We start from the raw sequence: 27,333 nt of genomic DNA on the forward strand, positions 1-27,333 counted from the left end.
CGAATCCAGGTGCTGTGAACCAGCAGAGCTGACCAATGAGCCACCATGCTGCCTACACTGGTGGAAATAAGAGTTTAATGAAAAGCATGAAACCAATGTCAATTGTTGAGAAAACTCCATCTGGTTCACTAATTCCCTTTGGGAAGGAAACTGCTGTCCTTACATGATCTGGTCTACATGTGACTCTGGTCACATAGCAATGTGATTCACTCTTAACTGCCATCTGGGCAATAAATGCCGGGCTCACACTCGGTCAGTGAATAAAACAAGCATTTTGTTCGTGTATTCAACTCCTCTTACAATAAAGGTTAATATATCATTGGCTTTCTGAATTGCTTATAAGTAAAGGTGTCAATTTGCTCATCTTAAATGCATTGATATCTCAACCAAATTAGTGTAAAGAAAGTAAAGGGACACATTTGTCAGGTAATATTATTGACCGCAAGAGGGGAGTAGCTTAGATGACAAGTGCAAGGTGCAGAATAATACCACCAGCTTGGGTTCGATTCCCCTATCAGCTGTGGTTGATGAAGGAAGACATACCTCATTTCCTTACCCCATTCTTGTGCAGTGGTTACCTTTCAGCCATATGTCATCAATTGCTTCTCTCTAATGGAGAAAAGTTGCCTTTGGTCCTTTGTGGACCAAGATTCATTACATTATATTAAATATGGTACTTGCGCACAGGATGTGAAGGGAGCATGGACAGCACAGGAGTCTGAAAGGGTTGAATGGCCTTTACCTGCTCCTAATAACAGGATCATGGTTATAATGACTGCAATACAGTGAACCTGTGTAAGTTATATTATTGACATGATGCACTTGGAAGTGAATTTGAGATGTTATTGTACAATCTGGGCACCTCATTCAACAAAATTGACTTTATTAAAGCTTGCTGGACCACCAGTGGTTCATGAATACTCATAGGCTAATAGACTCATCAGGAAACCTGCCCAGAGAAAGTCTATCAATTGACTATTTTAATTGAGCTAATCCTATTGATTCAACATGACCAGATTGGTCATGAGTAGTTTTTAGATACTTATGGATTTTTTCTTTTAAGATCAAGAAAAGTCCATTCATTTCTGATCTGAGAGTCATAGAATACCAATAGAATAATTGCTTTGGTTCTTGACAAAGACCTCAGCAGGAAAGTAACATTTACTGTCCAAACTGTATTTTTTTTTTACTCATTGGTTGTGGGCATCACTGGCTGAGCCAGGGTTTATTGCCCATGCCCAAGTGGCCTATTCAGTGATTTACTAGAGCCATTTCGAAGGGCTAGCTACATAGCTACGGGTGCAGAATCATATCAGGTCAGGCTGGATAAGGGTGTACTGAAATACAGTGAAAAGTATCAAATAAAAACTGAGAGAACTTGTGGATGCTGTAAATCAGAAGCAAAAACAGAAATTGCTGGAAAAGCTCAGCAGGTCTGGCAGCTTCTGTGGAGGGGACACTGGACCTGAAATATTAACTCTGATTTCTCTCCACAGAAGCTGCCAGACCTGCTGAGCTTTTCCAGCAATTGCTGTTTTTGTGTCAGTGAAAAATATTGTTTTGCTTCCTATCCAGACAAATCATACCTTACATTAGTGAGGTTGGGTATTAGAACAGAATGCGGAATATAGTGTTACTGCGACAGAAGAAGGTGCAGAGAAAGATCAGCTCTAACATATGAGAGGTCCATCCATGAGTCTGATAGCCATGGGGGAAAAAAATTGTTCTTGAATCTCTTGGTCACATAGGACTCAAATACCTGAGGAGGATTGTGTTCCCAGAGTTTGGAGGAAGACATCTGTCCTGCCAAGTACAACGGCATGTTGATAGTTGGTTTTGTGAGCATGTGTGCCCTGTTTTCAGCACCCATGAACATACAGCAGGATGGGGCACTGGTAAGTATTCACAACAGGCTAATGAATGGAAAAAGGCTCTCAATCATGAAGCTTAGGGAGGCTCACCCACCTGAAAGGTTCTGAGAAATTAATAGTGAAATTTTAACCCGATGTTGGGGTCATTTATATTTTTCCTTTCTGCCCAACCATATTCCCCCACCCTTTGTAATCTCCGAGCGAGTCTTGAAAATTCCGCCCTCTGCTATTGTGAGGTGTTTACATCTTAATCTCCATAACTCTAGATAATGTACTTGCTTGCAATCCAGGGATTAGACCCACAACTGTTGCCAGATGGTGCCTTTTCACTATAGTCTAGAAATGTGGTTAAAAATACATCAAACACCCACCTGAGCTCAGAAATCAGATGTTAAGAAAATCTGCTATTTAGACTAGACACTGAGGTAATCAAGTATTGAAATAACTTTGTATTTTCTTACTTTGAAGATTAGATATTACACTTCCTGTCCAAAATAGGTAACTGAAGTCTATACATTATTAATGGTTGGTTACTATTCTAATGAATTCCTGTTTCTATTGTGTCACACGAAATTATACCAACTCTGTTTTTCTTTATACTTCCATGGGATGTGGGCATCATTGGCAATAATCAGAATTGGTTTCCTATCCCTAATGGCCCTTGAACTGAGTGGCTGGCTAAGGAAATTCCAGGGGACAGTTAAAAATTGACCACGTTGCTATGGGACCTGCAGATACATGTCGGTCAGACCAGGTAAGCACAGCAGATCTCCTTCTCTAGAGAATAGTTCATAAAATCCCTGCAATGTGGAAGCAGACCATTCAGCCCATCGAGTCCACACCAACCCTCCAAAGAACATGTTACCTCCCCCTCCCCTCTCCCTATAACTCTGCCTTTCCCATGGCTAATCCACCTAGCCTACACACCTCTGGACACTGCAGATAATTTCCAATGGCCAATTCACCCAACCTGCACATCTTTGGGCTGTAGGAGGAAACCGGAGTACCCAGAGAAAACCCACACAAACAGGGGGAGAATGCGCAAATGTCACACAGACAGTCGCCTGAGGGTGGGCTCAAACCTGGGCCCCTAGCGGTGTGAGGCAGCAGTGCGAACCACTGAGCCACCATGTTGCCATGGTCATAATTACTGAGACTACTATAATGTTCCAGATTTTAAAAGTTAATCTGATTTAAGTTTCACCAGCTGCCATGTGGAGGTCAAATCAATGAGGTGTGATAGCTGAAACTCTACTACAAATGCATTTTCCAGACAAGTTTTTGTTAGAAATTTAAAAATCTTGATTGAATTTCAATGATAAAATTCTTATGCCAGAATTACAGTTGCCAAGTTAGAACAAGATCCAGAAGCAACTTCTTACTGGGAAAAGCAAGAAGCACTAAGTTCCAAACTGGACTGAAATTTCTCCTTTAACCTTTAACATTATGTTGAGGTTATACAGGACATTGATGAGACACCTTCTGGAATACTGTGTCCAGTTCTGGTCTCCCTGTTATAGAAAGGGTATTATTAAACTGGAGAGGGTTCAGAAGAGTTATACCAGGATGTTACCGGTGTTATGGACTTGGCCAGACCACTCAAAACATTCTTATGCAGGCAGCCCAGACCATATCTTTTCAATTTGTTTCGGTAAGTGTACAGTGCAAATTACCCGGTGTGAGTTAGCAAGGTTGGCTACCAGGTTTTAAAACAGACAAAAGTTTGTTCACAAAATTACACAATGAAACACAAAGAACAGAAGAAAGAACCCCTGCTTATCCAAACTAGACTGAATTATGCTGTTCTGTATATGCACAATAGTCCCAATAAGCAAACTCCCGTTAAAACCCAGTATAGATGGAACACATGCTTACAGGTTGAAATTGAAGGGCAGAGAGAGAGACACACAATAACAGACAGACAGAGAGACACAGAGACAGACAGAGAGACAGACAGAGAGAGTTTCCACACAGCTCAATGTTGAACTCCTTATCAGTTCAGACTGAACTAAACTGCTCAGCTAGAGGGCTGATCACTCCCCTTTCATTATACAGGTCACTTTGAAAACATGACCACTTTGGCCTGAGTCAACTAGGAGAAAGTGAGGACTGCAGATATTGGAGATCAGAGTCAAGAGTGTGTTGCTGGGAAAGCACAGCAGGTTAGGCAGCGTCCGAGAAGCAGGGGAATCGATGCTTCAGGCATAAGCCCTTCATCAGGAATGAGGCTTGTGGGCCATGGCTGAGAGATAAATAAGAGGGGGTGTGGGGGGAGGCTGGGGAGGAAAGTAGCTGAGAAAGCGATAGGTGGATGAAGGCGAGGAAGAAGGTGATAGATCAGGGGGGAGTGATGGTCAGGTCCAGAGGGTGCCAGTTGGAGTCTTGGGCCTGGAATAATGTGGGGAGAGGGGAAATGAGGAAGCTGTTGAAATCCACATTTATCTCATGTAGTTGCAGAGTCCCAAAGCAGAATATCAGGTGTTCTTCCTCCAGGCGTCTGGTTGTGACGGTTTGCCAGTGGAGGAGGCCCAGGACCTGCATGTCCTTGATGGAGTGGGAAGGGGAGTTGAAGTGTTCAGCCATGGGGTGGTGGGGTTGGTGTGTGCGGGTGTCCCAGAGACGTTCTCTGAAATGATCAGCAAGAAGGCGTCCTGTCTCCCCGATGTAGAGGAGACAACATCGGGTGCAATGGATGCAGTAGATGACGTTGGTAGAGGTACAGGTAAATTTCTGACAGATGTGGAAGGATCACTTGGGGGATTGGATGGAGATGAGGGGGGAGGTGTGGGTGCAGGGTTTGCACTTCCTGTGATGGCAGGGAAAGGTGTCAGGAGTGGGGTATGGTCTGGTGGGGGGCATGGACCTGAGAAGGGAGTCGCAGAGGAAATGGTTTCTCTGGAACGCTGATAGGGGTACGGACAGAAATATATCTTTGGTGGTGGGGTCCATTTGGAGGTGGCAGAAGTGATGGAGGATGATGCAATGTATGCGGAGGTTGGTGGAATAGAAGGTGAGGACCAGGGGTGTTCTATCCTTGTTGCATTGGGAGGGGTGGGTTTCAAGGGTGGTGATGCAGGAAGTGGAGGAGATGCGCTGGAGGGCATTGTCAACCATGTGGGAAGGGAAGTTGTGATCATGGAAGAAGGAGGCCATCTGGGACTTACTGAGGTGGAATTGGTCATCCTGGAAACAGATGCAGTGGAGGTGGAGGAATTGGGAAAAAGGGATGGCATTTTTACAAGAGGTAGGGTGGGAGGAGGTGTAGTCTAGGGCTGTGGGCTGTGGGTTTGTAGTAGATGTCTGTGGCTAGCCAGTCGCCGGAGTCGGTGATGGAGAGGTCCAGGAAGGAGAGGGAGTAGTCCGAGATGGTCCAGGTGAAACTGAGGTCAGGGTGAAAGGTGTTTGCGATGTTGATGAACTGTTCAAGCTTCTCGTGGGAGCACAAGGTGGCGTCAATACAGTCATTGATGTAGTGGAGGAACAGGTGGGGGGTGGTGCCGGTGTAACTGCGGAAGATGGACTGTTCCACATACCCGACAAAGAGGCAAGCATAGCTGGGTCCCATGTGGGTGCCCATGGCTACTCCTTTGGTTTGGAGGAAGTGGGAGGATTGGAAAGAGAATACGTTCAGGGTGAGGACCAGTTCAACCAGGCGGATGAGGGTGTCAGTGGAAGGGTATTGGTTGGGACCGCGTGAGAGGAAGAGATGGAGGGCTTGAGACCTTCATCATGGCAGATCAATGTGTGTAGGGACTGGATGTCAATGGTGAAGATGAGGCATTAGGGACCGGGGAACGAAAGTCTTGAAGGAGGTGAAGGGCACGGGTGGAGTCACGAACGTAGGTGGGGAGTTCCTGGACTAAGGGGGACAGGACGGTGTCAAGATAGGAAGAAATGCATTCAGTGGGACAGATGCAGGCTGAGAGAATGGATCGACCGAGGCAGTCAGGTTTGTGAATCTTCAGTAGTAGGTAGAATCGGACAGTACAGGGTTCACAGACAATGAAGTTGGAGGCTGCGGGTGGGCAATCCCCAGAGGTGATGAGGTTGTGGATGGTCTGGAAGATGATAGTTTCCTGATGGGAGGCGAGGTCGTGATCAAGGGGGCAATAGAAGGAGGTCATTGCGCCACACTACTACTGCAACCCCCTTGTCTACGGGTTTGATGGCGAGGTTGGGGTTGGAGTGGAGGGAGTGGAGGCCTGCACACTGTGAGGACGAGAGGTTGAGGGGGGTGGACAGGTTGAGGCAGCCGATGTCACAGTGGCAGTTAGAAATGAAGAGGTCAAGGGCGGGTAACAGGCCAGCACTGGGTGTCTAGGTAGATAGGGTGTGTTGGAGGCGGGAGAAGGGGTCCTTGGTGGGTGGACGGGTGTCCTGGTTGAAAACGTGGGCCCTGAGGTGGAGGCAGTGGAAGAAACATTCAAGCTCGCAGCGTGTGTCAAACCCATTAATCTGGGAGCATAGAAGGGTAAAGGTGAGGCCTTTGCTGAGGACTAAAAATTTGTCCTCAGTGAGGGGGAGGTCTGGGGAATGGTGATCACTCGGCAGCAATGGGAGCTATGACCTGGAGTGGGACTGAAGCTGGAGGTGGTGGTGGAGACAGTCACTTGAATGAACGTGATTATAGGGTCAAGAGTGACATCACCAACAGAAGTGACGCTCATAAAGGGGGCGGAAGTGGGGCTTATAGCTGTGTCCACATGGGCGGAAGTGACGTCACGAGCAATGCGGCCGATGTTCTGGTTAGGTTCTCAGCGGGTAAAATCACTGGTGGCAGAAGTGACGTCGGTGATATCGGCTTCCGTTCCTTGGTGAATGGTGCCCTTTGGGGCAGAAATGGCTGCCGCGGCAGCACCACCATTCATTATGATCATGACTGATCATCCTCAATCAGTATCCTGTTCCTGCCTTATCCCCATAACCCTTGATTCCACTATCCTTAAGAGCTCTATCCAACTCTTTCTTGAAAGTATCAAGAGACTTAGCCTCCACAGCCTTCTGGGGCAGAGAATTCCACACACCCACCACTCTCTGGTGACGAAGTTTCTCCTCATCTCTGTCCTAAATGGCCTACCCCTTATTTTTAAACTGTGTCCTCTGGTTCGGCACTCACCCATCAGCGGAAACATGCTTCCTGCCTCCAGAGTGTCCAATCCTTTCATAATCTTATACGTCTCAATCAGATCCCCTCTCATCCTTCTAAACTCAAGGGTATACAAGCCCAGTCGCTCCAATCTTTCAATGTAAGATAGTCTCGCCATTCCGGGAATTGACTTCGTGAACCTGCGCTACACTCCCTCAATAGCCAGAATGTCTTTCCTCAAATTTGGAGACCAAAACTGCACATAATATTCCAGGTGTGGTCTCACCAGGGCCCTGTACAGCTGCAGAAGAACCTCTTTGCTTCTATACTCAATTCCTCTTGTTTTGAAGGCCAGCACGCTATTAGCTTTCTTCACTGCCTGCTGTACCTGCATGCTTGCTTTCATTGACTGATGTACAAGAACACCTAGATCTCGTTGTGCTGTCCCTTTACCTAACTTGACTCCATTTAGGTAGTAATCTGCCTTCCTGTTCTTGCCACCAAATTGGATAACCATACATTTATCCACATTAAACTGCATCTGCCATGCATCTGTCCACTCACCTAACCTGTCCAGGTCACCCTGTAATCTCCTAACATCCTCCTCACATTTCACCCTGCCACCCAGCTTTGTATCATCAGCAAATTTGCTAATATTACTTTTAATACCATCATCTATATCATTAATGTATATTGTAAAAAGCTGCGGTCCCAGCACTGATCCCTGCGGTACCCCACTGGTCACCGCCTGCCATTCCGAAAGGGAGCCATTTATCAATACTCTTTGTTTCCTGTCAGCCAAGAAAGAGCTGGCTAATGGCATCTGGGCATTTCCAGAGGCCAGGAGAAGGTTCTAGAAGGTTCAAGGAAATCCGTGTATTGAGGGAAGTACATGTAAGTTTGCTTAACTTGTCTTCTTGTATGTCCAATGTGTTGGAGACAAAATGTTTGTTGAGCGTATGAATCCTTGTGAGAATGTAGATACGCAGAGGTCCACTGCAGGTCTGGGAAAGTGTGGTTCTGAGCTGGGGCAGGACTGACTGCAGTTAGAGTAGGTGGCGGCGCATGGCTGATAACATGGAGCAGTGGCCTGAATTCTCATCTGTTTATATATAAACAAAAGGTCTCAAGTCCCACTGTAGGGTCAAGGTAGTGTTATGGTGCCATATTTCAGGTGAACTGAGACCTACCTGCACTCTCCAATATGTGTTAGTGATCATGTGACATCTTCTCGATAACAAAAGCAGTGATGTTATGTCTGGTGTACTAGCCAATCCCTCAATAAGCAACACAAGGGCAGATTATATGATCATGATGACATTGTTATGTGTGGGAGCTTGCTGTGCACAAATTTAGCCGCTGTGGTCTTTACACATGCTATGACCACATTTCAAAAGTGCTAAATTGGCCACCGAGTATGGACATCTTGTGGTCACAAGAGGTGCAATAAAGATGCAGATCTTTCCATTAGAAGTGCTTTTACATTGCAGCGGTGCTTGAAGGTCCTAACAAATAGAAAAGTTGCTTTTGCACTGGTCAACACAGTGAGTCGGAACAGACTTGGCCTCTCCTCAATCCAAGGTGGGCCAAGACTGTTGGGATGAACACCTGTCCCTGGTGGCTACAGCTCTCCTACCTGAAATGAAATTAGGGAGTCTCTATCCAATTCCTATTCAGCTTGTGTCCATAGCACCGAATCATCCACAATTTAATAATAATTTGACTTAGCTGTCGGTCTCTTTCAGAGAGGCCATGAGCTGATGTGCAAAATAGAAATGCCACAGAGGTTTATTAGTGGAAATGTTTTGAAAACTAAAGTCAACAGAATGTTGAGCTAGAGAAGAACTAAAGGGAATAGTACTTTGTTTCTGTCATTCGCTCCACATGACCTTGTACCTGGATATGACAACGTTTTATCAAATAATTTACAAACTTATGATATGTACATACCTTCAGATTAATATCAAAAAAGTCAATGGACTTTTCACAAATCTACCTACCCAATTCAGTGTGTTGATGTCTGGAGAATGAAAGGCTTATCTCAGATTACTTAGAACCATCCGCAGACAGATGGACAGAGGCAGCTTTCAGTCCGTGTAAAACCTAAATGAGAAAAAAACACAACATTACAGACTTAATGAAGCCTTTCAAATCTCAACCTTTTGCTCATCTCCGATATAATGTGAACAGCATTACATACATCATTAAATTCATTTAAAAAAAATGTTCTACTTCCAAATGTTTCATGCTTGCTTCTGTGCAGACTGAATGATGCAGGCCCTGGATAGGGTCATGCTACAGTGCCATACCATTGAAGCATGATGTTTTTATGTATATATTAACTCCTGTAACATGTATCCAATGTGACAATATTATTATGTATTCATTCTAAATGTTAATTAACCGCTGGGTTCCACAAATATTAATCAGAATTTAACCTATAAACACTTCCCAACAAATAAAGACCTGTTAAGCTATGTTGTTTCATTGTAACTGTTGGAACAACATGGGCTCTAGATGATCCACTTGATGACAGTGAGCAAGGCTCTAATGTCTACACTTTGATGGGCTAGCTTTGTTCTTTTGCTCACATTTTTTCTCCACTCATGTATACAGTGCTTCTATACCTAAGTAGCTATTTCACATGCTCTCCACCACTGTAGCTTACCAGTTGAATCAGGCCATTTGGTCCAACTGATCCATGATAGTGCTTATACTCATTCTCCAGGCAAATGGTCTTTTTGGAATCATTGAAGCCCTACAGTGTGGAAACAGGCCTTTGGGCCCATCAAGTCCATACCAAGCCTCCAAAGAGCATCCCACATGACAGACTCCCACCCGATCCCTGCAACCCTGCATTGCCCACGGCTAATCGATATAGCCTGAATATCTTTGGACTGTGGGATGAAACCGGAGACCCAGAGGAAACCCACACAGACACAGAAAGAACATGCAAACACCACACAGACAGTTGCCTGGGGCTGGAATTGTACCCAGGTCTCTGGCGCTGCAAAGCTACATTGCTAACCACAGAGCCATCATGCTAGCCCACAGGTAGCAGGCAGCAGGAGAAGATAACACAGCCTGTCAAAACTGCTGCATTATTCAATTCAAAACAAAGGCAGAAATTGCTAGAGAAACTCAGCAGGTTTGGCAGCAACTATGGAGCGAAAGCAAAGTTAATGCGCAGCTGTTTAGAGGGCTAGTGAGGCCACACATGGAGTATCTGGTCGGCATGGACAGGTTGGACCGAAGGGTCTGTTTCCATGCTGTACATCTCTATTACTCTATGACTCTACTGTGTACAGTTTTGGTCTCCTTACTTGAGAAAGGACATACTGGTGTTGGAGGGGTGTAGAGGAGGTTCACAAGGTTGATTCCGGAGTTGAGAAGGTTGACTTATGAGGAAAGATTGAGTAATCTGTAGGAGGTAGAGAGATAGAAGCTTATAGAATAATAAGGGGGATCCATAGGGTTAATGTTAGGTGCCTTTTGGGGGTTGGGGGGGTTTCAAGACTAGGGGGTGCATTTTTAAGGTGAGAGGGGAGAGATTTTAAAAAGGCATGAGGGGCAAGTATTTTACAGAGGGTAGTTCGTGTGTGGAATGAGCTTTGTGAGGAAGTGATGGATGTAGGTGCAGTTATAGTGTTTAAAATTTGGATAAGTACATGAGTAGGAAATGTTTGGAGGGATTTGAGCCAGGAGCAGGGATTTCATTCAGGATTATGTTCGGCATGGACTGGTTGGACCAAAGGGTCTGTTTTATAACTCTATGCTTCTATACTTATCGGAATTTAGATGAATGAGGGGAGATTCTTACAGAAACAAATAAATTAGATAGGAAAATAGGTAAGATAGAAGCAGGGAGGTTATTTCCAATGGCGGGTGAAACTAGAACTGGGGGACATAGCCTCATAATAAAGGAGAGCGGATTTCTGACTGAGTTGAGGAGGAATGTCTTCACCCAGAGGGTTGTGAATCTGTGGAATTCCCTGCCCAGTGAAGCAATCGAGGCTACCTCATTGACTGTTTTTAAAACAAAGATAGATAGATTTTTGAACAGGAAGGAATGAAGGGTAATGGTGAGCAGGCAGGTAAGTGGAGTCCAGAGCATGGTGCTGGAAAAGCACAGCACGTCTGGCAGCAACCGAGGAACAGGAGAAAACATCAATTCTCCTGCTCCTTGGATGCTGCCTGACCTGCTGTGGTTTTCCAGCACCACTCTCCCAACTCTCATCTCCAGCATCTGCAGTCCTCGCTTTCGCCAGGTGGGTAAGTGGAGCTGAGTACACAAAATGATCCGCCATGATCTTATTGAATAGCAGGCTCAATGGGCCAGATGCCTACTCTTGCTCCTTGTTCTTATGTTTCAAATCCAGTGACTCTTCTCCCACAAAGGAGGTCAGGTATCGAAGGGTTCTATTGCAGCTTTCATTTGCCATATGACTAATATGTTTCAATATGTTACTGATACATCTATGCAGCATAAGCAAAGTTTTTGTGTTTTGGTTATACTTTTGGATTGATAAATTTACTTGAGTCTGGTGCCTGACAGCATTTTATTTTAGGAAGATGCTATTGTGGGAATTGTAGCTCTTGCAGCTCATAGCCTCCAGTCTGATCGATTCAGTCTTATTAACCATATTCCACATTTGGCCTTTTCAACCTTCCACGATGACGGATGTAGCGCATGCAAATGTCAAAATGCTGGAATGAATCTTAACTGTCTGAGGGCTGAGAGAGCTCATTTTCAACCTTGAGGAGACAATTAGTTCAGAAATGTACAATTCCTTTAACGGATTGGCAACTTAAGATTGTTGAACATAGGAGAGAGGACCAGGAGAAAGCCATTTGATCCCTCAAGCCTGTTTCACCATTTGAGAGGATCATCGCTGATCATCAAGCTCAATTCCCTAATCCCATCCTCCCCCTCGTATCCCTTAATCCCCTTAGCCACAAAAGCTATATCCATCTCCTTCTTAAAAACATAAAATGTTTTGGCCTCAACCTCATTCTATGGTAGAGAATTCCACAGGCTCACCAATCTCTGGGCGAAGATATTTCTCTTCCATCTCAGTCCTAAAATGTTTACACTTTATCCTTGTACAATGACCCCCCTGGCTTTGCTCTGTCGGGTTGTGATATTGCTGGTGTAAGGGTAGACAGGAAAGAACTTTTCCCTTTGGTTTTCCTCTTAGAATTAAGGTGAGGGGCAGAAGGTTTAGGAGGAGATGTGAGGAAACCATTTTTCACCCTGAGGGTAGTAGGACTCTGGAACTTACTGCCTTTAAAAGTGTGGGAGGCAGAAATGCTCATAATATTTAAGGAGTATGTAACTATGCACTTGAAATGCCAAGGCCTACAAGGCTATGGGTCAACTGCTAGAAAATGAGATTAAAGTAGTTAGATGACAGTTCTTGATCAGCACATACTCGATGGAACAAAGGGTCTTTTTCTGTTCTATGCACCTCTTCGATTCTAATTCTTTTTGTTTTGGTCATGCACAGGAATTGTACCAGCAATGGATTCCTGTAAGGAAAATAAACATGTATATTGTATGAAGGAAAAAGAGATTCTCCAGTGACTAACATAAGTAAATCACATGACAAGATTTAAAGCTTTTAATGTAACAAACAAATTAAAATCAACATTGAATAAACATTTCTTAGCAAGCAGCTGATATTCTAAACTATGGATCAAATATGCCTTATTAGTCTCTTAATATGATCAATAACTCACATTACACTAATACACTGTCAGCAGAATCGCGGCCTTTACAGGAATCACCCAAAGTTATTGTTAGCTTCCAATGTGTAGAGGTGCCAGTGTATGACAGAAGTGGACAAAGTCAGAAGACATACAAAGGCAGGTTATAGTGCAACAGGTTTATTTGAAATCACAAGCTTTCAGAGCGCTGCTCCTTGATCGGGTGACGTGACTTGGTGAACCTGTTGCGCTATAACCTTGTGACTTCTGACAGCTTCCAACAAGCTCTCTTCTTTCTCCCTATGCTACTGAGTTGTAACTTATAATGTCCATTGAAGATCATTTCCCTCTGTCTTCTGAGAATGCCCTGAACAGACTTCGAGCAGTAAAGTCCCATATTAAGATCAGATTGTGCTCAAAATTTCAGCAGGTTGCCTCTTTGTCAAAAGGGCAAACTCCCAAGCATTTTTCCTTGTCGCTAATCGAGAACAATCTGTAAACATGGCCACTTGGGTTTTGCATTAGATCTTTCTCTCAGTTTTCCATAAGTTTCTTGTCTATGTCTCTCTGTGTGCCTCTCTCTCTCCCTCTCTCTCTCTCCCTCTCTCTCTTTCTCTCTCTCTCTCCCCCCTCTCTCTCTCTGTCCAGAGGCTTCGATTCACATTACCTTGGAATTGGAACATCTATCCTTGGCAAAGACAGATATTCTGCCCCAATGCAATATATTGGCTCTTTCGGTATTGGCATTATAAAGAGGATACCAGTAAAGGAGACATCTTAAACATGAAACCAACATGCACTTTGAGACATAATTGAGGAAAAGTCACCACTTCCCCTATCAGTTCCTTAATTCTTATGGTTCCTCCAATCAACTCTAGTTCAAAGTCAGCGTAAAAGTGGGGCATTTTTCTGATTTGCAATGGAACAGTCAGCTCCTCATAACCTCCTGTTGAGGAAACAGCAGTCTATTATGCCTAATGACTATCACTTTGAGATCAGAAACAAGGCTGTTACTCCCACCAACTGATCATTATAGAACAGCGCTCATTTTAAGCACAAAATGCTATGCTCAATTTTACGGCTGTCATCTCACCATCGCCAATGTGCGTGCACACATTGTACAGTGCATGTTGGTTTTTCTGATGAGCTGTAATTAGTACATTTGCGCTCGCACGGTATCATTTTACAGGCTTCCTTGCAAATGAATTGGCCTGGGCACGCTTCCACAACATCAGCAATTCATGACTGCTATTACAAGGCATGTAACCTCCAATCCGCCTTGGGTTCCATGCTTGAGAGTGGGAGGATATGCATTGTACATGGTCACAGGCGATCAAGACAACTTTGAAAGGTGGCAGTTAGCAAGATGGCAATATGGGGAAAATAGATGGTTTGTTACTGTAACCTGTTTCATTGTCAGAAAACTTGCTCGTGCCAATCATAACTCTCCCACAGCTTGTGTGCAGTTAGATACAACAGAGCCTCTTGTATGCTCCATTTCTTTCGTGACGAGTGCCTGAGAATAGTAACTGAAGCTTAAAATTGTGATTGTGGTAGATACTTAAATGCATTTTGAATCACTCAACCTGAATCAATCCACTTTAAAGTTCCAGACATTTCATTGAAATATCTGTTAAGATATTGCAATGCAGGTATGCTTCATATTGCAAAGAACAAATTTCTTACTGTGTCAAGTTAGAATCATTTAATCGCAGGAAGTGGAACATTTCATAAAACTATAATTTAAGTGAGAGTAGACCACTTGGCCATTGTGACTGCTCTATGCTGTTGACTTTTAAAATGGTGAAAGCCAAACATTATAGCGGGATGACAATATCTGATTAAAAAAAGTAATTTTTTAGTAACATCATTCTTTCCACTTTGAACAAGGTTAAGTTTATTTACCTCATTAGACTAGATCCCCTACAGTATGGAAACAGGCTATTTAACCAAACAAGTCCACACTGACCCTCCAAAGAGTAACCGACCCAGACCCATTCCCCTACATTTACCCCTGACTAATGCTATGGCAATTTAGTATGGCCTATTCACCTGACCTGTGCATCTTTGGATTGTGGGAGGAAACCCACACAAACACGGGGAGAATGTACAATCTCCACACAGACAGTCATCCGAGGCAGGAATTGAACCCAGGTTCCCTGGTGCTGTGAAACAGCTGTGCTAACCACTGAGCCACCGTGCTGCCCATTGGGTCATGCTTGACCACTACCTTTTATATTTTGTTGATTTTTTAAAAATTATTTGCGAGATGAAGGCATCACTGACTAGTTCAGCATTTATTACCCAGAGGGCAATTAAGATTCAACCACATTGCTATGGGTCTGGAGTCACATGTAGGCCAGACCAGGTAAGGACAGAAGTTTCCTTCCTTAAATGATGTTAGTGATCCAGATGGGTTGTTCCAACACTTGGAAACAGTTTCACAGTCTTCATTAGACTCCTATTTCCAGATTTTTATTGAAATCAAATTCCACCATCTATCGTGACAGGATTTAAACCCAGATCCCTAGAACATCACCTGTGTCTCTAGATGAACAGCTCAGAGATAATACCATGAGGCAATTACCTCCCCTTAAGTACTACAAATAAATCTTTTGGGTTTTTAAAAAAACAAAACATCGGGCTAAAAATTCTTAACAGAAATTGGCTGAGTATTGCTTTTACCAAGTTTCATAAAGTGTGATCCCTTCATGATGCCTAATAGTGGCGGCATGGTGGCACAGTGGTTAGCACTGCTGCCTCGCAGTGCTAGGGACCCGGGTTCAATTTCAGCCTTGGGCGACTGTCTGCATTGAGTTGGCACATTCTCCCTGTGTCTGTGTGGGTTTCTTCTGGATGCTCTGGTTTCCTCCCACAATCCAAAGATGTGCAGGTGAATTGGCTATGCTAAATTTGTAGGGGAATGGGTCTGGGTGGGTTACTCTTCAGAGGGTCGGTGTGGACCTGTTTGGCCGAAGGGCCTGTTTCCGCATTGTAGGGAATCTAATCATGTTTTCTCATCCTATATTCCTGAACTCACCTCCTTCACAAGGCATCACATCCTGACCGTGTCCCTCTCATTGTATTCACCCATTTGCCACAGGCAGACATGCTGGCAGCACCTCCCAGGATCTCTGGCACCAGAGCCATCTTTAATACCCTTCTATGCATCTGGTCAAGCCAAGGCAGCTGCCCTGTGCATCTTGTTATAATTGCCCCAGATAAGTCGGATAGAAGGATATAAAGCCCTACTTTGCCAACAAGGTGTTAGTTGTCTGACTGGGGTGATGCAGTGGCTCAGTGGCTAGCACTGCTGTTTCACAGGGCCAGGGACCTGAGTTTGATTCCACCCTCAGGTGACTGCGTGGAGTTTCTACATTCTCCCCATGTCCGTACATTTTCCGCTCTGGTTTCCTCCTACAGTCCAAAAATGTGCAGGTTAGGGGGAATTGGCCATCCTAAATTGTCTGTAGTGTCCAGGGATGTGCAGGTTAGGGTGGATTAGCCACAGGAAATGGGGTGGGTCTGTGTAGGATGCTTTTTCGGAGGGTCATATGGGCTGAATGGCTCGCTTCCCACACTGTAGGGATTCAGTGACTGAAGGGAGGGTCGGATACATTTGTTGCCCATGGAGCATACCCTGAGATGTTGGTGATGGATGGAAGTTCAGAGAAGCTGAGCAGAGAGCTGGAGTCACCAGGTCATTGCTCAGGTTTCCATGCTGGGAACAATTGTCGTGTCTTAACTGCTGATTGGGAGAATGGGAGCCTGTGTGTCAATAATGGGAAGTGGCGAAATAATAAGGATGCATGTAAATAGGCCTCTTATCGTTCACTCGTGAAAATCTCACGTTACTGTTCAACAGAAAAATTGAGCTTCTTCCCTCACAACAGCTCCTCGCTGCCTACAGTGGAAAGGCAATGGCTTAGAAGTGTTATCGCTAGACTATTAATCCTGATATTCAGCCAATGTTCCAGCTTCAAATCCCACCAGAGCACATGGTAGGATTTGAATTCAGAAAGAATCTGGAATTAAGACTCTAATGATAATCATGCAACCTTTGCCAGTTGTTAGAAAAACCCATCTGATTCTTTAATGACATTCAGTGAAGGAAATCTGTCAACCTTACCTCGTCTGGCCTACATATGATTCCAGACCCACAGCAGTGTGGTTAACTCTTAACTGTCCTCTTGGCAATTAGAGATGGGCAATAAATGCTGGTCACGCCAGAGGTACCCATATCCTGTGAGTGAATTTTTAAGAATTGACACAATTCTCATAACTTTAGCATCAATGCTCACATCGTACAAGAGCGGGGAAAACTCTACACGCTGAGTTTATTCTGATAAGTGCTGGAAATTAGAAATAAGAACAAGAAATGCTGAAAATTCTCAGCAGAGGTTCACTTCTGAAGAGGAGTCACATTGGACTCAAGAATGTTAACTCTGTTTCCATCTCCACAGACCCTGCCAGATATTTCTCCAGTGGTTGCTGTTCTCGTAACCAGGTCTATTGATCTTTCTGGTTGGGTCTGAACTTCTTTAAACATTCTCTCAAGCTCCAGCCTCAATGAATGAATCATGATCACCCCCATTTCTGCTATTTCAGGATCAATCTTCACATCGGGGTCCCCTTTCTGACCTTTCCTCTACTCCACAGGCAAAACAAAAATCTCATCAGTTTAACATTGTTTAAGTAGGCCATAGGGAAACACTCTGGCACCAAGACAATTACGCTCCTAACAGGTTGCTTTGATTGATAAAATTCAGGGTTGCAAATAAACCAGAACATCACGCAACTGAAGTTTTTAAGAGAATGGTTGTTAATTCTTTGCACTCCATGTACTATTGCAGGCCTTATTTTTAACAAGAAATAAAACGTAGCTTTCCGTAAAACATATTAAAACCCAGGATTAAAGAAGCAATGAAAATGGATCTATAACACTCACATTTTAATGATCTTCATATGACAATTTGGACTGGGCTTAGATTCCCAGGAAATAAAGAGCTTTCCATTTGGGTTATTCACTGTCAGCATTATTGCCAATCAATGCTAGTGCGACTAATTGGATCCCAATAAAGAACTTCAGCCTAATTTTATCATTGCAAATAGTCAGCTGTTGGAAGCATATTATTTTTATCTTAGAAACATTTCTTTGTAACTGTATTTCTGTGGCTTTTGTAGTCGTCAAGGGATTTTAGCATTTAGATGGAGAATGCTTTTCATATTCTGCATCCATTTTAGACTCGTGGCAGAAGAATGCCATTCAGCCCCTCAAGCCTACTTAGCCATTCTAAATCATGATACCATATTCCTGTTATTTTCCCCATATCCCTTGATGTCTTTAGTAGCCAAAAATCTAGTGATCTCTCTCTTCCTGGGGTAAAGATTTCCAAGCATTCATAACCCTGTGAGTGAAAAGCTTCCTCCTTATTGTTATGGACCAGGCCAGATCCCCTCAAAACACTTCAGGAAAGTAACCCAGACCCTAACTTAGCTAGTTGTTTTAAGAGGATGAAATGTGGATACTCCAGGAGAGATGCCACTGGTAAAACCACTTAGTTTTAAACAAAACAGAATTTATTTACAAGATTACCGAATGAAACGCAAACAAAAGAGAACAGTATACCGAATAACTTAACCTTTCTGCAAGCCAGCAGATCGTCCCAACTTAATGATGCTGTTCCAAATAATTGCAACAATCCCTATAAACACCCCTTGGCACAAAAGGTAAAATCAAACCCAAGGTCTTACAGAAGAGATGTCAGAGAGAGAGGACCTGCTTCTTTGGGTCCAGCTGCTCCACCGCTACCTGACTGTTTTCAGTGAATAGCCAGACTAAACTCAAGACTTAAGGGCACGGCACGGTGGCACAGTGGTTAGCACTGCTGCCTCACAGCGCCAGAGATCCGGGTTCAGTTCCCGCCTCCGGCGACTGACTGTGTGGAGTTTGCATGTTCTCCCCGTGCCGGCGTGGGTTTCCTCCAGGTGCTCCGGTTTCCTCCCACAGCCCAAAGATGTGCAGGTCAGGTGAATTGGCCATGCTAAATTGTCCGTAGTGTTAGGTAAGGGGTAAATGTAGGGGTATGGGTGGGTTGCGCTTCGGCGGGTCGGTGTGGACTTGTTGGGCCGAAGGGCCTGTTTCCACACTGTAATCTAATCTAATCTAATCTAAAAACTAGAGAAAAGCTGAGCTGGGAGAACCAGCCACTCCCCTTTCGTTGTCCAAGTGTTCTTTTAAAAAAACTTGGAAGTCTGTTGCCTGAGGCAGCATCTGTTAGCTATAATCAAACTGGCCCTTCAACTTAGACTTTTCCGAGTCTGTGTTCTTTACCATCTCTCTGAGAAAAAAAGCCAAAGACAGCATAACCTTGTTAAAGGAACATCATCATCACATTATCTCAGTGCTAAACAGCCTGCCCTTATTCTGAGACTGTGTTCCCTTATTCAAGACATCCCAACCAGGGAGAACCACCTATCCATTGGCCTTTTGTTGTACCCTCTAAATACTTTGAACATTGCTAAGAGACCACCTCTCATTTTTCTAAACTGTGGAATATACAGGCCCAATCACCTCTATCCCTCATATAGGACGGTGCCATCATGCCAGAAATCAGTCTGGAGAGTCTTTGCTACATTCTCATTGTGGCAAGTTTATCCTTCCTTAGGCAAGAGATGCAAAACTATGTGCTACACTCTAAGTGTCATCTCATTTAGGCCTCATTAGGGTCCTGTACAAATAAAGCAAGACTCCAGTACTCAAATCCCTTTGCAATAAAGGCTAACACACAATTTGCCTTCATACCCACTTGCTGCAACTGCATCTTACCTTCCAATGATTAATGGACAAGGACATATAGATCCCTCATACTTGTTTTCATTGTATTCCATCTGCTTTCTTGCCCACTGAGTCGGCCTGTCCAAATCTCTTTCATGCCTCTTTGCATCCTCCTCACTTCCAACCTCTTTTAACTTTATTTTTGGCATTCACCTGTGGGATGTAGGCATCGCCGATTGGGCCAGCATTTTATTGCCCGTCCTTAGTTGCTCCTTGAGAAGGTGGTGGCGAGCTGCCTTCTTGATTCAGCGCAGTCCATGTGCTGGAGGTTGACGCATAATGCCATTAGGGAAGGAGCTCCACGATTTTGACCCAGCGACACTGAAGGTGGTGTTTGGCTTAAGGAGGAAATTGCAGGGGATGGTGTTCCCATGTATCTGCTGCCCTTGTTCTTCAAGATGGAAGTGGTCATTAGTTTGGAAGATGCTGTGCAAAGAACCTTGGTGAATGTCTGCAGTGCATCTCGAAGATGATACACACTGCTGCTACTAAGTGTTGATGGTGGAGGAGTGGATGCTTGTGGGTGTGGTGCCAATCAAGTGGGCTGCTTTGTCCTGGATGGTGTCAAGCTTCTCGAGTGTTGTTGTTGGAGCTGCACTCATCCAGACAAGTGGGGTGTATTCCATCACACTCCTGATTTGAGTTTTGCAAATGGCTTTGGGGAGTCAAGAGGATTAATCATCTCCTAGTTCATTAGGAGATGCTGTCACAGCATTTCCCCGAACAATATGCCTCAGTAGGGCACTGGGCAAATGTATCAAAATAGGGGAGAATTTCCCAGAGCCATCATCAACAGCATTATCAAATTCTCAGCAAGCTGGGCTGAATGATGACAATCTCCTCTCACACCTGTAGACAGTAAGAACTGGATTCTTTGATCTAGCGTGGATGTAAAACTTAATCCCAGAGTGAATGTTCAGTGTCTAAATTATAGTGCCACCCAGTTCTCCTAAGACATTGGCTAACATTGATTTTATGCATGGTGTAATGGAGCAAGACCATACAAACGTGCACTTTGAATAACATGACAAACACAGCATTAGTATTGATGTTTTGTTTTGTCTAACAGACACCTTTTTAATGCTATTCCTTGTGCTCCCTGATGACTCATTTAGTAGATGAAGTGAACAGTGCAGAGCTGATGAGTGCAAACTACAAAGGTCCTAGGTTTAATCTCTCATCTATGCTGAACCAACAGCTCAACTATTAACAAAAAGGATAGAGAGACAGCGATGGCTCTATTGAGTAGTGAAGGGGGAGGTTCATGCAGGCTACATGGGGTGGCATAGTGACTCAGTGCTTAGCACTGCTGCCTCACAGCACCAGGGCCCTGCATTCAATTTCAGCACTGGGCAACTGTCTGGGTGGTGTTATCACACTCGCCCTGTATCTATGTCTGTTTCCTCTAGGTGTTTTGGATTCCTCTTACAGTCTAGAGATGTGTAGGTTAGATGGATTGGCCATGGTAAGTTGTCCCATAGAATCCAAGGATGTGTCGGTTATGTAGACTATGGGAAAGGTAGATAGGGTGCTCTCTGAATGGTCGGTGTGAACATGATGTGCTGAATTATTTGCTTCCACACTGTAGGGATTCTATGATTACAAGCAACCAGATTCTGCTGGAAAATAGTGTTATATCCTCTCTGCACTCAACTAACATGTTGACCCACATATGAAGGTTGGGCAGTTGAGTGAGGAAGAGGTGACAGGGATTGAAAAGGAGATGAACCTTTCTGCTTCCATTGCTGCGAGGTGAAATTATAGATATGCAAAGTAAAGTGTACTGGGTTTCCACACAGGTACCTGTTTTGCACGCAAACCAATCAGATCATCATGGGGTAGTGCAAAACAAAAGATAAGGTTCTGCTTTCCAAGGAATGCATTGAGAGGGTGCCAAATGCAGGCACGGATTTATGTATTTGCCAACTCTGAATACTACGGCATTAGGCCAGGACTCCAAACCAGAGGATCATCAATGCAAACTACCATCCCACATCAATGGGAGTTGAACCATCCCATCAATCAATAGTTGACCCATATCAACACCTACAGTTTTCAGTCACTGTCATACAGAGCTTTCAAAATATCCAAACATTGGTAAATAAAATCTGAGTTTTCAATTTCTTCTGGAGTACGTATCCTGAGATATTTGGTTGGAGAAGGGAGGTATCAGCAGACCAGCTCTGATTTTTCTTGTTACAGCTTGAAAGTCTTTCCCTCCAGCGTCCCTCACTGAGACACGACAAAGCAGCACTATGTTTGATAAGGTTTCCTCTGCTTTAGGAAATTGAACAGCAAAGGAGCAGCATAAAAACAGAAAGCTTCTTAACAAAATAATTGATAAATAAATCAGCTCGTCCTGTGGAATTCTCATGAGTGCTCCGCCACAGAAAGCAATTGAGGCCAAAACTTTGAACATTTTCAAAATGGGTTGTTGGATAGAGTTGTAAGGATGGAAGGATCTAAGGGTATAATGAGAAAGCAGAAACAGGGGACTGAATTAGATGACCAGCCATGATCATGTTGAATGGGGTAGCAGCCCCAAAGGGCTGAATGGCCTACTCCTGCCCATATATTCCATGATTCTGTCCTTAACCTCATAGCTGGACTCTATTGATCTGTCCTTGTCTGTTCAGAGTGCCATTTCTCTTGCAGCTTTCTCAACCGTGGAATAATGTCCATCTGCTCCTTCATCTCCATGAGCAATCTGCAAAATGTCACCAGGCTAGTTTGAATTGACACAGTCAGAAGTCACATGACACCAGGTTATAGTCCAACAGGTTTACTTGGAATGACAAGCTTTTAGAGCGCTGCTCTTTCCTTCACCTGACGAAGGAATCGCGTTCTGGAAGCTTATGATTTCAAATAAACTTGTTGGACTATAACCTGGTGTCATGTGACTTCTGACTTTGTCCACCCCAGTCCAACACAGGCACCTCCATATCATTGAATTGACATGACATCAGAGCCAAGTCCAGTCCTGCCTCACCCTATATCTACACAAGTTGATGGAGACCAATCAGGACCGAGTACCCAAAGTGACCTTTCTTTCTCTCGTCAATTTTGTCCTGAGGTGCTGAGATCAAAATGCTGTCCTGCTTGTTAGCTAATAATGCAGCACAGCCTGAGGAAGAAACCGAAGATTCTACAGACAGCATGGGTTACATTTACAAACTAACTTCAAAAGAGATGTGGAATGAAATACTTTGCAATAGCCAGTGGCAATCCAAGCTAAAAGGGAATTAAATTTGTTGCAGAAATGCTTATGAGAAAAAGAATATAATTCTAAGCTTGTCTTATCCAATTGCTGAAGCTGTATTCTACAAGCTTTTAAGTCTTATGCAGAATGTTTGATTGGAATATTTGATCAGCAGACTCCAGGATTACGCTGCAGATGTTGCCCACTATTAATAAATATTTCCCTTCAATTATTCGAAAGCCTCTTAGTTAATGGTTATACCTGCAATTTTAAGATACAATCTTAAGGTGTATATTATGTCAACATTTATGGCGATGAACTGAGACTCAAGTTGAAATAACATTTAGATTTGGAAATCTTTCACTGAAACACTGATTCACAGACTATGTTACGGCCCGGTCTGACACTCCTTCCTCTGTCGTTGAATTGATTAACAAGTCATTGCTGGAATTGGTTTCTAAAGGGCAGTGAGGGAAAAAGACTTTGTTTTTTTTTCTGACAATGAGAAAGAAGATTTGGGAAACCATGACAATAGCTTCAGGCAGCTGAATGCAAAATTAGTAGCAAAAACAATATCCAAACATTTAAGACATTTTAGAATTTTGATGGGTCTTACACTGACATAGTTACAGTCACTTGGTAGCACAGAACTTGAATATTGCTGAACAGAGAGATATTTTCATTATTCTGTGAAAACACAGCTGAACATGTTTATTGAAAATTGCATCATAATGCAATGGAGCAACACGGTGAATCAATGGTTAGCACTGCTGCCTCAAGGCGCCAGGGACCAAGGTTTGATTCCAGTCTCGGGCGACAGTTTGTGTGGAGTTTGCACATTCTCCCTGTGTCTGCGTGGGTTTCCTCCGGGTGCTCTGGTTTCCTCCCACAGTCCAAAGATGTGCAGGTTAGATGAATTGGTCATGCTAAATTGCCCGTAGAGTTAGGTGCATTCGCTAGAGGGAATGGGTCTGGGTGGGTTACTCTTCGGCGGGTCATTGTGGACTAGTTGGGCCAAAGGGCCTGTTTCCACACTGTAGGAAATCTAATCTATAAACTTCTATAACATTGTCTCTCAATCTCCTAAGCTCCAGTGAAAAAAGTGCCAAACTATCTAGCCTCTCTTTATAACTCAAACATTCCATATCCTTCAATGTCCTGATAAATCTCTTCTGAACTCTCTCCAGCTTAATAATATCCTTCCCATTACTGGGTGACCAGAACTAGAGACATTACTCCAGAAGAAGCCTAACCAGTGACCTGTACAACCTCAAACTGACTTCCCAATTCTGATATTCATAGTCTGAGTAATGAAGGCAAGCATGCCAAACACCTTTTTAAAGACCCTGTCTAAATGATGTGACCCATTTATGCCACTCAATTACCAAACAATGGCAATACTGAACAAGAAAGAATCTAACCATTGCCATTCCTGAATTCCCCACAATCACCGTCATGGTGGTTACCTTTGTCCTGGACTAGTCACACAAATACAATGGCTACTACAGCAGGTCACAAGTTGCATTGAGTATAGAATCTTGGAATCCCTGCAGTGCAGAAAGAGGCCATTTGGCCCATCGAATCCCATTGACACCCGGCCCCCTACCCTCTCCCCATTATCCCGCATTTCCCATGGCTAACCCACCCAGCCTGTACATCCTTGGTCATTATGGAACAATTTGCCATGGCCAATCCACCTAAGCTGCACATCTTTGGACTATGGAAGGAAACTAGAGCAGCCGCAGGAAACCCACACAGTCACAGGGAGAATGTGCAAGCCTCAAACAGGCAGTTGCCTAAGGGTGGTATTGAACCCAGGGCTCTGGCGGTGTGAGGCAGCAGTGCTAACCACTGAGCCACTGTGCCGCCCCAGTAACTTACCTCCTGACTCCCTGAAGCCTGTTCATCATCTACAAAGTACAATCAGGAGTACTGTCCACCTGCCTGGATGAGTGCAGCTCCAACAACATGCAACAGTTACATACCCTCCCAGCTGCATCTTTGCATTAACATGCAACAGGGATCCATGCACAGCAGTCAGCATTGGTACATCGATCACAACATTGAATTCCACTTCCAGAGGTCACACCGTGTGTGTAGATCTCATAGTCAGAATGAAAATTTAAGGGAACACAACTAAAGAACCTCAATACCTTCTAAGACAGAGCAAGCCACTTGCTTGCTACCAGAATTATCATGATAAATATTCAATCCCTCCACCACCATCACTCAGTCACGGAGATGTTTCCAATCCACGGGATACACTACACTGACTCACCAAGGTCCTTTCATAAGTACCTTCCAAACACATGCCAAACCAGAAAGACTAGGATACCACTTGCAAGTTCCCCTCCAAGCCACATACAAACTTCACATGGAAACATATTGGCTGACCCTTCACTGTCACTCACTCAAAATGCAGGAACTTCCTTTCTAACAGCTCTATGCATGGTGTCCTTGTACCACTTGGATGGCAGAGATTTAAGAAGTCACCTCATGCCTCCTTTATTGTTATTTGCTCATGGGACATGGACATTGCTGGCTGGGCCAGATCTTAGTTGCCCATCCCCTCATTGCCCTTGCAAAGATAGGTGTGAGCTGTCACCTTGAACCGCTGCAGTCTCCATGCTGTGAGTTAACCCACAATGCCCTTAGGGATTCCAGGATTTTGACCCAGTGACAGCGAAGGAACAGCGATATATTTCCAGGTCAGGATGGTGGGTGTCGTGGAGGGGATCTCTCAGGTGGTGGTGTTCCCAAGTATCTGCTGCTCTTGTCCTTCTGGATGGAAGTGGTCATGGGTTTGGAAGGTGCTGTCGAAAAATCTACTCACGGACAATTAAGGATGAACAATAAATGTTTTGAAAGAAGAAAGAAAAATTGTGAAGGTCATACAGGCAGTGATAGACACGAGGTTTCTGACTCCACAGTGCTGGCTGCTTACATAGCTTGTGAAGTCAATAGATCCTTGTGACAATAGTCCTTTAAAAGCTCCCTTTGGTTTAATTGAACATGACATTTTCTATTAACTTTGTTCAGTGCTGCTATATCATTCGTTGGGCTCTACATATAGACAGCCTGAGAATTGACATTAAGAGTGTTGGGAAACAGCATTGTAAATGGTTTGCCTGGCTTTGTACTGTCTGGTGGTACTCTGCTCAAAGTCTTTTGTCAAGGTTTCTCAGGATTCTAATAATGCACACCTCATTCCCCTCTTCACACTGTGACAAGTAGCCTTGAAACTTTCGTTCTTAGGTGTTCATGATGCCAACCGAAATAATGCTTACATTGTTCGCCAACTTTGAGAAATTCACCAACTTGGAATGGGCAGACGTTATAAAGATGAGAAGAAACCTCTGCACACAATCAGCATCCTTCCAAATACAAAATGATTATCAATGTTTTAGTCCTGGGATTTAGAGGAACTAAATGCCAGTGTTCAGGACAAGATCAGTTGGTTCAATGGAGTGAGGAATGGCAGATGGAGTTTAATTTTGATCAATGTGAGCTATTACATTTTGGTAAAACAAACAAGGGCAGGACTTATACAATTAAAAGTAGGGTTCTGAGTAATGTAGGAAAGAGAGACCTAGGAGTTCAGGTAAATAATTCTTTGCAGACAGAATCATTAAGAAGGCATTTAGCACACTTGCTTTCATTGCTCAGAGTGTAGGAGTTGGGATGTTATGTTGAGGTTGTGTAAAACATTGGTGAGTCTTCTTCTTGAGTAGTATGTCCAGTTCTGGTTGCTCCGTTATAGAAAGCATATCATTAAGCGGGAGAGGGTTCAGAAACGTTTTATCAGGATGTTACTGGGAATGGAGGGTTTGAGTTATAGGGAGAGGCTGGATAGGCTGGGACTTTTCTTATTGGTGTGTGGGAAGTTGAGGGGTGGCTTAACTGAGATTTATCAAATCATGAGGAATATAGATAAGGTGTCTTTTCCCTCGGGTGGAGGATCTCAAGACGAGGGGGCATGTGATCAAGGTGAGAGGGGAAAGCGGTATAAAAGACAGCTATCTGTAAGAATAATAGGGTGGTTATAGTAGGGGATTTTAACTTTCCAAACATAGACTGGGACTGTTGTTGTGGTTCTGTTCGCCGAGTTGGAAGGTTTTGTTGCAAACGTTTCGTCCCCTGGCTAGGCGACATCATCAGTGCTTGGGAGCCTCCTGCGAAGCGCTTCTTTGATGTTTCCTCCGGTGTTTATAGTGGTCTGTCCCTGCCGCTTCCGGTTGAAGACAGGAAGGCAGCTAACAATCCGCATACATGAACATCAACTAGCCACGAAACGACACGACCAGCTATCCTTAGTAGCCACACACGCAGACAACAAGCAACACGAATTCGACTGGGACAACACTACTATCATAGAGCAAGCCAGACAGAGAACAGCCAGGAAATTCCTAGAGGCATGGCATCCACCCACAAACTCCCTCAACAAACACATCGACCTGGACCCAATATACCAACCACTACAGCGGACAGCTGAAACTGACAACCGGAAGCGGCAGGGACAGACCACTATAAACACCGGAGGAAACATCAAAGAAGCGCTTCGCAGGAGGCTCCCAAGCACTGATGATGTCGCCTAGCCAGGGGACGAAAAGTTTGCAACAAAAACTTCCAGCTC

Source organism: Chiloscyllium plagiosum, chromosome 40, assembly GCF_004010195.1.
Source record: "Chiloscyllium plagiosum isolate BGI_BamShark_2017 chromosome 40, ASM401019v2, whole genome shotgun sequence".
Lineage (NCBI taxonomy): Eukaryota > Metazoa > Chordata > Chondrichthyes > Orectolobiformes > Hemiscylliidae > Chiloscyllium > Chiloscyllium plagiosum.